Here is a 13,204-nt window from a genome sequence, read left to right as displayed (position 1 = left end):
CTTCAGATGTGCTCTATACTTGAACGCTCAAACTAAAGAAAACAACAAAGCTGCTTTGAACAGCTTGACCAAATGAACCTGGGGAAGAGCAGTAAGGAGCACAGCCTCCTTCCCCTCCCCCATTCTTGTTGGAGGAGAGTCCCCAGATGTGGGGCCTATGATGCAGCTCATCAGTGCTGTTTCCGTTTTGAGCCTCAGTGGGATGAGGCCGAGAGGTGGTGGGCCTTGTAGGATGTTCCTGTCCCTTTTTGGTGGGGAAGCCCCACATCTCAGTGAATTCAAGTCCATTCTGCTGGATAGCCTGCTGCTATGGGTTGCTGCATGTCTGTGCTGCTCCTGAGCACAGTGGGATCAAACATTGGTGATACTGCATCCTTGCCAACGCATGGAGACTTTTCCATCTGTGGGCTTTGTCTTCCTCTGCTGTTCTCTTGCCAAAACCTCATGGCAGCTTGCCAGCTCTGCTCCTCATCCTTTCATCGCACAATTCATTATGAAACAGGCTGGCCCATAGCAGCTCCATCTTCAGCCCACAAATGGATGTAGAAGTTAAAACAATGAAATTCTTCACAGGAATTGACTTCAGTTATATATTTTGGTTAAGCCCATTCTCTTCTGGGAAGCCACGTTTTGATGAAAACCAGAGGGCTTTTGCACCTCGTGACATTCACCTGATTGCGGTGCAAGTTCTTCCCTGCAGAAAACTCCTGTAAGGAAAATGTGGTCTTTGGAAATGTCAAAATTAGGTTTTAATACGTTATTATTAATAATACATAATACGTATATGCACACACTACATATATTAATATAATATTAACAATATTAATATATATTGCTTTTTCATTGATATTGTTTTGAATATTTCTATATTATGAGGCCTGTCATAAATATTATTTTAATAGGCATACAGCCTGACAGCATGACATGTATGTATTCCCTTACCTTTAAACATACATTTTAAGTACAGTTACTGCTGATTTCATTGATAGACAATTGATTTCATTGATAGACAATGAAATTAACACATCTTCCAGAGTGTTTTCTCATTTGACCAAGCAGAGAAGAGCAGCACTTTTGTATCACCCAGGGAATAGTCAGCCACTCAATGATCAATCTGGAGTAACCATTGTAATGTATAGGAAAATTTATTTAACAAAAACAAATGGGTTTTTAGATTTTTTTTTTTTTTCACTGAGTTAATGATTTCAAGGTTTCATCTGCTCCTCCTAATCCAGAAAGAAAACATTTCCAAGCACCAGTATTTCCAACAGACCCGAAGTTCTGGCAGAGTCTAATGGCCATTGGTTTTCTTTACACAGGTGGATTGTGTGTGCTTCTGACATCTGAAAATTTCCACAGTCACCTTCACAAATAGGATCTGAAGACTTCAGGTGAGCAAGATCGCATTTACATACAGTGCAGACAAGCATTGAAGGAGCACAGCATCAGACACTTCATTTTCATGCTGAACAGACAAGCTGGGAAGCAAGGCCTCAATCACACACATAAGAAAGGGCAGGAAAGGCAGGGCCTGATTTGGAGATAACTTGTTAAATTGTTAACAAGATCACCTGGGGACACTGCTGGACGTGCATCTGTGTGCATTAATACATGTCTACCCCGAGGAGTAACCTCAATATAAAGTGTAGATAGGAAACATCTTTTGCTTGGTTTATCCTAGTTCTAAGACTTAAATAAATGAAAAAACAAAATTATAGTTAACTTGACCACTATTGCAAGCCATATTAGTCTATACTTAGGAAAACTGTATTTTTTTTATTTAGCACCTGTACTTCCTTTGCATATTTAAGTGCATGATATGACATGTATGAAGTTTTCTGGAGATTTATCTGCCCAGATTTGGCTGAATGTAACTAAACAGTGCTGAGAATTTTGGAAATATTTGAAACACCGTTTTCATGGAACTCACCATTGCTGCTGCTTGAGATTACAGTCTTAAACCTATTCAGTGTGGGAAAGAAAAGCAATAATCCCTCACATTGGTTGGGGGCACGTAAATACAAATACTTCCCTCTTAATAGAATTTTCCAATTCAATGGGATGCTGGCTGAAGTTTTTTTGGAATAGTTTTGCTTTCTTGTATAGATAATAACTGAGGATGCTAATCATCGTATCCCAAAGTGGTGAGGTGAAGGGAAAGGACAAAACACATTATAGATTTAAGTAGTTAATTTATTCAATTTGTATTTTTTTCAGTAGAAAGAGAACAGTCATCAGAAAATGTCAAATTGTTGTACGTTTCTATGGAAGGTTTTGAGTACTCAAATGATTGAGCAAAGATTTCTGTTTCGGAGTCAGTTTCTAAGCATGTTGGAAGGCTTTTTTCCTTTCCAAGAACAGCCAGCAGCCCAGTGCTTTGGGTATTACCCTGTGTGTGGGAGACGTGTTCTGACCCTGTTCCTACATGTTTTCCAAATTAATTCCAGAAGTCCAGCACTTAAACTCTTTCTGTGGTGAACAGATTGAGACATCTGACCTGGAGCTGTCAGAGCAGGGCTTTGAGCCTGACCTGAATTTGTCACCATGCTGAGCAAGCACCTACCCATCAGCTGGTACTCGCACCAAGTTTTCTCAAAGTAACATTCAAATCATCTTTGTTTTGATTAAAAATGGAGCCCAAAGCACTAATATGATGGCAGAAGCATTTCTTCTCGAGATAGCCAAGATTTGGTAAGATGCTGGTGTGAATACTTGGCCACCAAGCATGAGCCAGCACAGAGAGCAGGGAGAGCTTTGAAATTATTCCACAGAGCAAGTAAAAACAATTTTTTTTTCCCTTCTTTTATGACAAACAAAGCCCATTAATAATGACAAATGAAATGTGAAAACTTCTGTGACTTGCCTAGGGCTGAAAACCGGGTCAGTAATTCAACTACTATAAGAAATACAATGTTTATGGCTCCCAGCTGCCTCTTTGGCCTCCCTAGATGGTGTTATTTGTTTCCATGGTATGCTGAAAAATGCCCTGAAGTATAAAGAGGAACTTTTAAGTACTCCGTGTGATTACATAATGACAAAAAATGGGATTGTTTAGAATAATTTTGATCTGAGCCAGGGATTAAAAATTACCTCCCAATTTTGCTGATAGAGTGCAGCAGTTCAGCAACGTAACTTCAGTAATGGCACTGCTGCAGCTTACAAAGGGAAAACGGCCATCGTTTCTGCAAAGACAAGTTAAGACAGCTTAAAGCAAATTAAAAAGTAGTGACATCTCATTTAGAACTGCTTTACACAAACCAAATTGTTATAAACACTAATATGTTTTTGCATACTTAGAAATCTAGTAATTTTAGTTGGGAATTTAGCTCAAGCAATGAAAGATTAATGAGGTATTAATGCCTAATAGCTGTATACTTCTTAGAACAGCCATTTGTATTCTTAAAAGCACTTACTGTTGCTGTTTATCATGTTATATTCAAGGTACAAAAGCCCAAATAGACTGGCACTTATTTCAAGAAGCTCACATCAAAGTTGGGCTCATATTTAAGACTCTTTTACAATCAGAGATCTTTTCTAGTTCTAGCAGAAGGAGACACGAGAGAATCCCAGCAAAAGCAAAGTGAGAAAGACCTGACTCTGACTTGTTTTTGCCCTTAAGCTGGTTGCTCCTGCTTTCCAAACTCAGTGATACTGAGTGCATCTATTTACCTCATGATAGCAAAACCAGTAAAAGGGAAATTCTGCCAAACAGGACTGTCTTTCTGAATAATAATAATTAGCAGCATTCTGAAAATGTTTGCAGCGAGGCAGGGTGTGTGGAGGCAGCACTGAACACAGAGTGCTGCACAGAATATTAATATGTGACCTGTGACAGAGATGCACTCAGGACCACTAAAAGTGTGAGAACAGGAAAATGAATGATAAAGAAGATGACAATCATTAGAAAAATTAATTCTGCCTGAATTATTGCCTAAAGTAAAGCATCAGGAGTTCAGTAAGTTCTGACTGCAGAGGAGGAGGCAGTCACTTAGGGATAAAGATGAAAATCTCAGTTTTATCATGTCTTCTGTAAAGCTCTGTGGATGGAGCTGGTTGTGATATAGTGTTAAGCTGAAAGGCACCCCAGCTTTTCTGGATGCGATGAGGAGGAAGGGAGCTGTGGGTATTTCATCACCCACCGGTAGCCAGAAATTACATAGGATACTGCAGTGGATTCTCACATCTACAAAAAAGCATTGCATCTTCCTTCCCCCTTCTGTACCTACGCTGTGCACCTCCAGCATCATCTTTCTCCCTGAGAGCACTGATGTCCTCTTCATTCCTTGATCTCCTTATAATGATATATTTTCATTCTCCTGATAAAAGCAGAAATCTTGTTAACATCCTACCAGCATAACTTGAGTCCATGCCTCTATACCTCAGGCCGGGAGATGCAGAGTCTCAGCAGAACACAGGGAGAAAACAAACATAGAAGAGCTTTCTCTCTTTCTCTCTCTTTCTCTCTCTCTTCTCTCTCTTTCTCTCTTCTTTCTCTCTCTTTCTCTCTCTTTCTCTCTCTTTCTCTCTCTTTCTCTCTCTTTCTCTCTCTTTCTCTCTCTTTCTCTCTCTTTCTCTCTCTCTCTCTCTCTCTCTCTCTCTCTTTCTCTCTCTTTCTCTCTCTTTCTCTCTCTTTCTCTCTCTCTCTCTTTCTCTCTCTTTCTCTCTCTTTCTCTCTCTTTCTCTCTCTTTCTCTCTCTTTCTCTCTCTTTCTCTCTCTTTCTCTCTCTTTCTAACACTGGGGTGGCTGTATGCTCTGCCGCAGCTCTTTGCTGCCATTCCTGGGGCTGAAATTTGCACCTGGCTGCTCTGAAGTCACCAATTCCTATTTAACTTTTTTTTTTCTCTTGGATATTTATTTGACATCTGCATGGCTTAACTTTCTCAGGTGTTGCTAGAAATCAAATAACACCTGCCACACAAAATATATTAAACACATTCACTTTACCAGCATCGATATCTATTCTCCATACTTGCCTGACATACTCATGTGTATTTGTGGCTGTGTGTGCAAACTGTGCCACACACCATAGGGGATCAAAATGATTTATTGCTTCTATAGACACCACGGAAAGTGGAGCTAAGGACGGAAGGTGTTGATCCATTGTTGCAAAACAAATAATATTCCAGCACTTTGGAGCCCTTCTCGCTTTCTAAGTGTGCACTTTCTTGTCTTAGCATAGATTTCTTCTGTGATTTAATAGCTTTGAGAGAAGGATACGTGTAGCTTTTATTATTAAAGCATGCTGAAAATGCAGGTCGACACACTCAGAACAGGAGTAGTTTGCTACTTAATGGAAGAGTGGTTCTGTTCTAAAAAGGGCACCGATGTTCTTTTTTAAAGACAAGTAGAAAGCAGGCAGCAAAGATGAATAACTATTAGAAATTCAGCATCATCTACAAGATGGTCACAACCTTCTGCCATGGTAGAGAAATAGAGGTAATTAACACCTTTAAACCCAGTGACAGCGTCAGTTTCTTTTCTTTCTCACCACTGCTTGTCTCTGAAGAGGCAAAGTAAATGTAACTGTTAGTAAAAGCCATTCCAACCTGTGTAATTAGTGGTTTGTGTTTGTTTGTTTTAAAAAACAGAAAGCCTTTCCTAGCTCTTTGGAGGGCAAATAAATAAATACAAATCCTAGATGGACCATGGTTTGCCCTGCATGGGTAGATGCTATAGGAAGAATGAGGGCTTTGGGGAAATTAAGTCTTTGTGTGCACTTTGCCACAAAGATCTATTAGTTTCTTATTGCAGAAAATACTCTCAGGAATTGTACCTCAATCTCACATCGTCTTATAAATAAGGACTGTTACTGTTCAGTAAATTTCTCCATCTGGTGGACAGAGTGCTACAAAAAGAAGATGAGCTTTGTCTAGCTGTAAAACGAAGTCTTGGAAAATCCCATTCTTTGGACATTAGTTTCTCTGAATGAGCCATGCAGCACAAGGTGTGATTGATCTCCGTAGTGCAGAGGCTTTCCTAACAATCTCCAGGAATGAAGGTCTCACCTTCCCACTCAAACTGACACACGCAAAAAAAGAAAAAAAGAGGATGTCTTTCTACTACTCAACAATGCAAGAGTTCCTCCCCCTTTCAAGTTTTCTTTAATGTTTGTCTGGAATAAAGTCACGTTTTACTTGGATTTTGGGGAGCAACTTCAATTCTACCACCTTGTGCCAATTCAAACTGAACAGAGGGACAACGCGTGGACAAGATACCTCGGATACACAACAAGACAGCTGCTCCTTCATGGCCATGTTCTTTTGCATGGAGCAAGACACCTGCTTTGAGTTGGTACGTGGGATGTATTTCAAAGTTGTCAATTGCTTGGCAGGATACATCGCTGCTATTTGGGCCATTTAACAGACAGCTCATCATCCAGTATTTCAAAATGGGGCTATTTTGCTGGAGGCATTTGTGAAATAGCACATTTGTGCAATCAGAAGGAAATGGGGCTCATTTCAAACATCCTCATAATTCTCAGTACTTCTCTCATCAGCATAGCATCAGAGTAACTTGCCATCTCTAAGGCCAGTAGGCAGGCACATAGTTTCCTAGTGAGGTATGCTGGAGGCATATGTGACATACGTTACAGCATCTCAATGCCTTTTGCTGGCAACATTTATCTACATGTGTCCAGAGTTTCACAGAGTGAAGGTTCTGATACACATGCACAGATCCAACATGTGCAGTGGAACAGTTTTGCTCCAGTGCTGTTTTGCTGGTGATAACTCACTCCCACTAAGCAAGTAGCAGTGGGTTTAGAACTGATGTTCTGGATGCTGGAGCATTTTTTCAATATATTCCTAAGAGATGTGCTCAGTGTACATCGCCATAAGCGCCACGACCTCGAAAGTAATTGCTTGGTCAACAATATAAAATGGCTTTTCATATAAAATCTTCCCCTGAAAATATCATGGCTACCAGATGTCATTACAAACATCACTTAACGAGGTGCAGTTTTGATGTTATAGAGGAAAGGACAAAGAAGGAAAATAAGCACTCCAGTCTGGAAGAAAAGTAATCCTTTAGAAGTGGTGTCAGAAAAGAGAGGAAATGAGGATGTGAGTTGCACTTTGTCCCTCTTTGAATTCTCTGTCTAGGTGAGTCTGAGTAATCAACTCTCACAACATTCATATACTCCCTGGGAGTGAATTTCAGCCTTGTGAGTTCGTGCTGTGAGAAAAATGCCATAAACAAGCTCCCAGAAAAACAGATTTTTTCCACAGAGGGGCCAGACCATGGGGAAATGTCATAAAATGAGACGAAGATGTGGCCTGAACTCTAACAGGCAGATAATTCTCCCAAATTGTCTCTCTGTGCCATCAAACAATAACTTCAGATGCTGTTCAAATATGACAGTATTGATCAGGCCAGTGCTAATCCCCCCAAATCTGTTCTTCAATGGAATATTGCTTGACAGCTTAGTGGCACCAAGTCATTTCTCGGCTCCACAAATGACTGTTTCATTGTGGCAAAGTAAAAGATATTGAATTATTGGGTTAGTTTATGGGGAGCCAGCAAGGCTGTGGCAATCGTGGAGTACTTGGAAGCTGTACTGTCACCTGTGCCTTCCCCTCCACCACTGTGCTTCTTCCCCAGTGCCAGACCAATAGTCCAGTCTCTGCCACAGCAGTTCTGGGGGATGTCTATAAGTATTACCAGTGAACAATGCTGGTGATACAAGTGGGAATTATTCACTGTGACCTGGACCAGAGTCACAGTCGGGACAGATGGTTGACCTCACACAGCTCTCTGAAAGAGATGTGTAATGGAAGGGGCAAATTCTTGGCTCCAAGGTTCCCCCATGTCCTCTTCTACCAGCATCCATGCAAAAAGAACACAGGTCTTTGCACACTGCCACATGCAGAGCAAAGAGAGCACTGGGAGAGTAACAAGCGACAAGAAACCCAGTTTAATGCTTTTTCACACCCAGATTAAGGAGCAGTACAGGCTTAAACTGAGACAAACCCCCATCCTCTCTCCAAGACCAACTGACTCTTCGATGCCAAGATTTTGTTCCTGTATTTATTCTCTCATTTTGGAAAGAATTTGCAGGTGACAGAACAGTCAAGTTATTGGTCCCACTGCAGACAGAAGCACACGACTGCTGTCCATGAAACATCAGCATGATGTTCCTGTAACAGAGGAAAGATTGACTGATATTAGAACATCTAAGATGACAGGTCCAGAGAAGGATTTGCCAAAGGAATCTGGTAGTGTCCAATCAGGTAAATTAGAAAATATTCCCATTAATAAGATGTAATTCAGCAAATCGTTTCCGTGTTTTTTCCTGATACCAAACTTTCCTTACAATAGCAGATTCTCAAACAGCACGAGCACATGAAGTTGCTCAATTAATGAGTTACACAAAACCAGAACCAACTGGTTGGTCTGATTTCTGATTTCTGGGTGGTCCTGTGTACAGCCAGAGTGTTGGAATCAATGATCCTAATGGACCCCTTCCAACTCAGGATGTTCTATGATTCTATGACTGCTGCCCAGAAGCATGCTGCCTGCTGATCAGGCATAGCCCCAGGATGCCACAAGCCTGCAGTTGTTGTTCCTGGCAAGAGTCATGGGAAGAGTAGGGGTTACCATCATCCAAATAGAAAATCAGAGGGGGGAAAAAAACCACATCCATCACAATGCAACTTTCGTTAGTTTCTCTTTCCTCTGAGCTACCCTTTTTGGATGGAATAGCACAGTTTGTTGGGTTTGTTGATTATAACTTTTCTGGGGAAAATCTGTTTGAATGCTCCTGAAGAGCTTAGTGAGATGTTCAGATGGCATTAAACAAATTCATTTAAGATGAATCCCGCAGTTCTGTACTTAAAGATGAATTATCACAGTTTATCATCCGAATAGTTTTAAGCAATAAAAACTGACTTTGGTTGTCTTAATTCCTGGTGGGTCATTTGCAGTTCTACTGTGTTTTGTAAGTCATTTTCATAAAGGATCCTGCTAGCATACATGACAATTTGGAATGATTTGCAGAGGTGGATCTTTAATTCAAGGAGCTTTTTACCTTCTTGTGATACACAATAATCACTGGGGGGAAAAGAGTTTTTAAAATAGGATTTTAGAAGTTGTTCTTTTGCTCCTTTGATTTATTTCACCTTCACTTCATGGGGTATCTATGGATTTATGTATTGAGGCTGGTTATTCTGAAGAGATTGCACAATCAAATTACCTTAACATGACAGCTGGGGTAGATGAGTACAGCTGGCGGGAGGGGTGGCTCTCCTATTGGGTTTGTATCCCACACACCACAGAAAATCAAGGCTTTCCTAGGAATATTCACTCCCCTCCATCTGAATTGCTTAAGTGCATTTCAGTGGCCTTTCATTTCATTTAGTCTCCCTCTATTATCAGTGTGTTATGCTCTCTTCAAATACAGCACTTCAGCTCTTGGGAGTTGGTTTTAATCAGAATTGATTCCTTCCCCTTCTGTAGTGACCACTGTGGAACATTTACTTATTTTTCAAAACCTCCAGCACTGAAGAATCCCAAATGTCCCCTGACAGTGTTTAAAGCCTGAATTTCCTTAGTCAGATTCTTTTCTTAATAATTTATTTAAATCTCCTTGGCTTCCTATTAAGTCCCATGCTTGTGACCATGGCGAAGGGCAGATCGTTGCCCATGCAAAGATAACCTCTCAGGCAGGCAGAGGCTTATCAGATTTTTCAGTTACTTTCCTTTCGTAGAAGAAACAAATTCATTTCTGTCAGCTTTCCACTGCAACTTGTTTTTACCCAAACTCGTACCGTTTTTGTCGCCTCAAGCAGTTAATAGCTCATCTGTGCTCATTGCAATTCACCAACTGCTTCCTGGTAATCACCCCCTGATGTATTAATAGAGGGCAGCTACATACACTCTCGATTAAAATTTTAATAATATTTCAGAAACTGTGGGCAGCAATATCAGAGTAGAAAATATTGCATTTCCAGTCACACAGTTTCACAGTGGTTTATGAATGAACTTTCATGCCTAAATATGAATCATGTTACGAATTTGATATGTTATACAGTTAACAGGTTAAGGAATTCTGAGCTTAATAGCAACACTTACTATAATAAAAAAGGTCTGGGAAAGGCAGAGGTTTGATCTCCTTGTACTGGATGACTATTTTACCAAGTAAAAGGCTTATATTGGAGTTTCTAGATTGCTGGAAAACCTAAAAAGTGTTGGTTTCATGAAGAAAAAGAAAAAGAAAACAGTTCTTCTTATTGATCTGATCAAGTTGCAGCCATGCCTAGCCCTGGGGCTTAATGTTCTCACTCCCTTGAGATTGACCTCATGTGGTAGGAAAGCACACAAAGCAACTCAAAGCTAAGTGATCTGAACCTCTCCCTCTTCCTCCTCAACAAAAACAACCAGAAGTCCCAAGGTCAGTCTTGTTAGTTAGTTTTGTCTGACTTTGACTTTGATGGTTCCATTCTGTTTTTTCCTCAGAAACTGTTGGAAGTCTCGAGGAGTAAAGGATCAGCTCCACTGTCATAGCAGATAGAATGATTGAGGGGCAATGATCACTAGGGTTTTATTAATAAATTTATTGAACATAACAGTTCATTTATTACAGTATTTATTACATTTATTACAATAGAAAATCCAGGGAGAGAGATCCTTTTGTGTTGGCAGTAACCAGGGTGTAGGGCTCCATAGGAAACTGTCACTTGCTCAGTAGGTGCATAGAGAATACTGCGCAGTAGATAATACTGTGCACCTTCACAGACTACCTGAAGACCATGGGATGGAGGTGACATGGAGGATGTGTACTCTCCCTTTCATCCTCAGGCAGAAAGCAGACATGCTGTTGAGCGTTTGGCTTTTTCCTCTTCCGTCTATAATGCAAATGAATGAAGAGTTTATCTTGATCTCTGTATCCTGGCACTTCAGAGGTGTAAGATAATTACCTCAGGATACCTGCAGCCCTAGTAAAAGCACTGGCAAACATTTTACCTGTTTTGTAAATCCCATTTTCTCTCCAACTACAGAATTAACAGTAAAATAAAAGCAGAAATGAGGAGGAAAACAGCAGTCATTTTTAGAGCTGAAAATGGGCAAATTCCTGCAGAGGTCTGCTATCAAAATCACTCTGCATTACACCTTGCCAAGAGCCTTGCAGTCCCAGTGCTTGGTTGTCCTCTGCTGCCCTTTCCATTTATTAAGCTTCCTCAGAGAAGTTCTCCAGGAGGAACAGCAGAGAAAAATACATGACTGTAACCTGTCTTCAGATGACGACTGTTCCCTGGCTGTCTTCAGATGAAAATGAAATGTTCCTTAAGTTGTAGCTAAATTCATTATTTTTGAAACCACATTGGCAAGCCTCAGGCAAGCAATGGAGAAATTAAGTGTTAATGAGCAGACTGCCCTGAATCGCTGCATCAAATAGACTGTAGATCTGACCAGCTGAGACCTCCTGGGCACACAGCGGGGTGAGCAAGAGCAAGACAGAGATGCTTGTGGTGCTGGGAGGAATGCCAGAGGGGCTGTTGCAGGGTTTAGGTACCCTCTGAAATTTTAAGAGGCATTGGACCAGTTATAAGCAAGAAAAGATCATTGGGGGAAGAAAAAAAAACAAAAAGTGAAACATTCCAGAGAGAGAGATTTGGGAAAATATCTGTTAATTGTGTAACTGTTGTGATAACTGTTGTGAGTTGGGTGTTTCCAGGGGAGGCAGTGCCCTAAGCCAGCACACCGAGTCTCTTTCCAGTCCAGCAGAAGCATCAGGAAACTTTCAGGGCTGCTCCTGTTATGTTCAAACTTTTCTCTCCGCAACTTTTCTTCTCCCCATAGATTTCTCTTGTGCCAAATTGCAGCGCTGGATCTGAAGAAAACTTTCTTGGCACTGTGTGTATGAATTGAAAATTCAAAGCGTTCAATCTGTGTAATTTATTGATCAACCTGTGCTGTTTCTGGCAGAAGTAAAACAAGAGCTCACAAAGCCATAGTCAATCAGACTTGGAATACAGTGAATAATTTCTTTTTGAGTGCAACATCTCCAGTCTTGCCCATGCAATCGGTGCAGATGAATGCCTGTACTGCTAATAAACATTCTCCTGTCACTAAGATGAATATCCACCATTAGAGCTAAATCATATAGAATGTCTTGAGAAAAACTAATTCCGTTAGTAACTCTTCTCACCATTTCTGGACATGTGAGCCGACAGACTAACAATTATCTAGGGATCACTGCTTTAAAAGGTGTATGAATATTATTTCTTTTTCGCTAGGAACAGCAACAACAAGAAGGTTTTTCGTATTTTCTAATTTTGCAGGTTTAAAAACTGAAATTAGAAGCAGAGCCTTGACACCAGCTCCATTTCACAGTCAGCAGGAGCTGCTCTGCCTTTCTTCCAGTCAATAGCTCAACACAGAGGACATTTTCTTAGCCCAGTTCAATTCCCATATCTTTCTGAGCCTGTCTGACCCAATCCCTTCTGCTCCTGCAGCCTATAAGATATTTGTTAATTAGGCTCTTCCAGTTGAACCTGCTGAAAGTCTTCCACTTTCCATGGACTATTGCAGCACTATTCATAGCAGGAGCAGGTGCTCTTGGCAATACCTCCCTGCTGAGCAGATGTCTTATTTCTTTGAGTGCATAGGCAAAACCACTTTAAAAAGAAAAACAATCTTTTTTAAAGTAATTAGTTGGAGAACAACCCATGTTTTTTCAGGTTTTAAAAATAGAGATGAGATTCTCAGTTTCCCAGAAATGAGCCCCAGAATTCTTCTTTTCATTTCCAGAAAGAAGATTCTTGCGATTTTGTGATTATAGAGATGGACTTCTTGGCAGATGTGGCTCAGGTCCGGTGTTGGGTAACATCAGACACTTGGGGATAAGCCTAAAACTCTGCCCTTTCCCCACTTCATTCTCATACACATAGAGAAGGTTCATCATCTTTGGGTTTGGGTATTTTTTCAGAGCTCTCAATCAGGCTGTTATTTCCTCTTACTTCTCACATCTCCCACAGTTGAACATTTTGGGCCATGTTGATCCTGCCCAATGGTCACTTCAGGCCATTTTCTCCTGCTCTTGAAATTTACGGTCATTTTTGCCTTATTCATTTGATAACAAATGGACGTTTGGACTTCAAACAAAATTTTCCTACTCAGATCTTTCTCAGCGAGGCAATATCAGCACTCACTGATGTCTATATTAGCAGCAAGGTAAACTGTCTTTCTTTCAAGAAATATCTCCTT

This window comes from Lagopus muta, chromosome 14, assembly GCF_023343835.1.
Source record: "Lagopus muta isolate bLagMut1 chromosome 14, bLagMut1 primary, whole genome shotgun sequence".
Lineage (NCBI taxonomy): Eukaryota > Metazoa > Chordata > Aves > Galliformes > Phasianidae > Lagopus > Lagopus muta.
The sequence above is the reverse complement of the archived record's forward strand: the minus strand, read 5'-3'. Positions refer to the sequence as shown.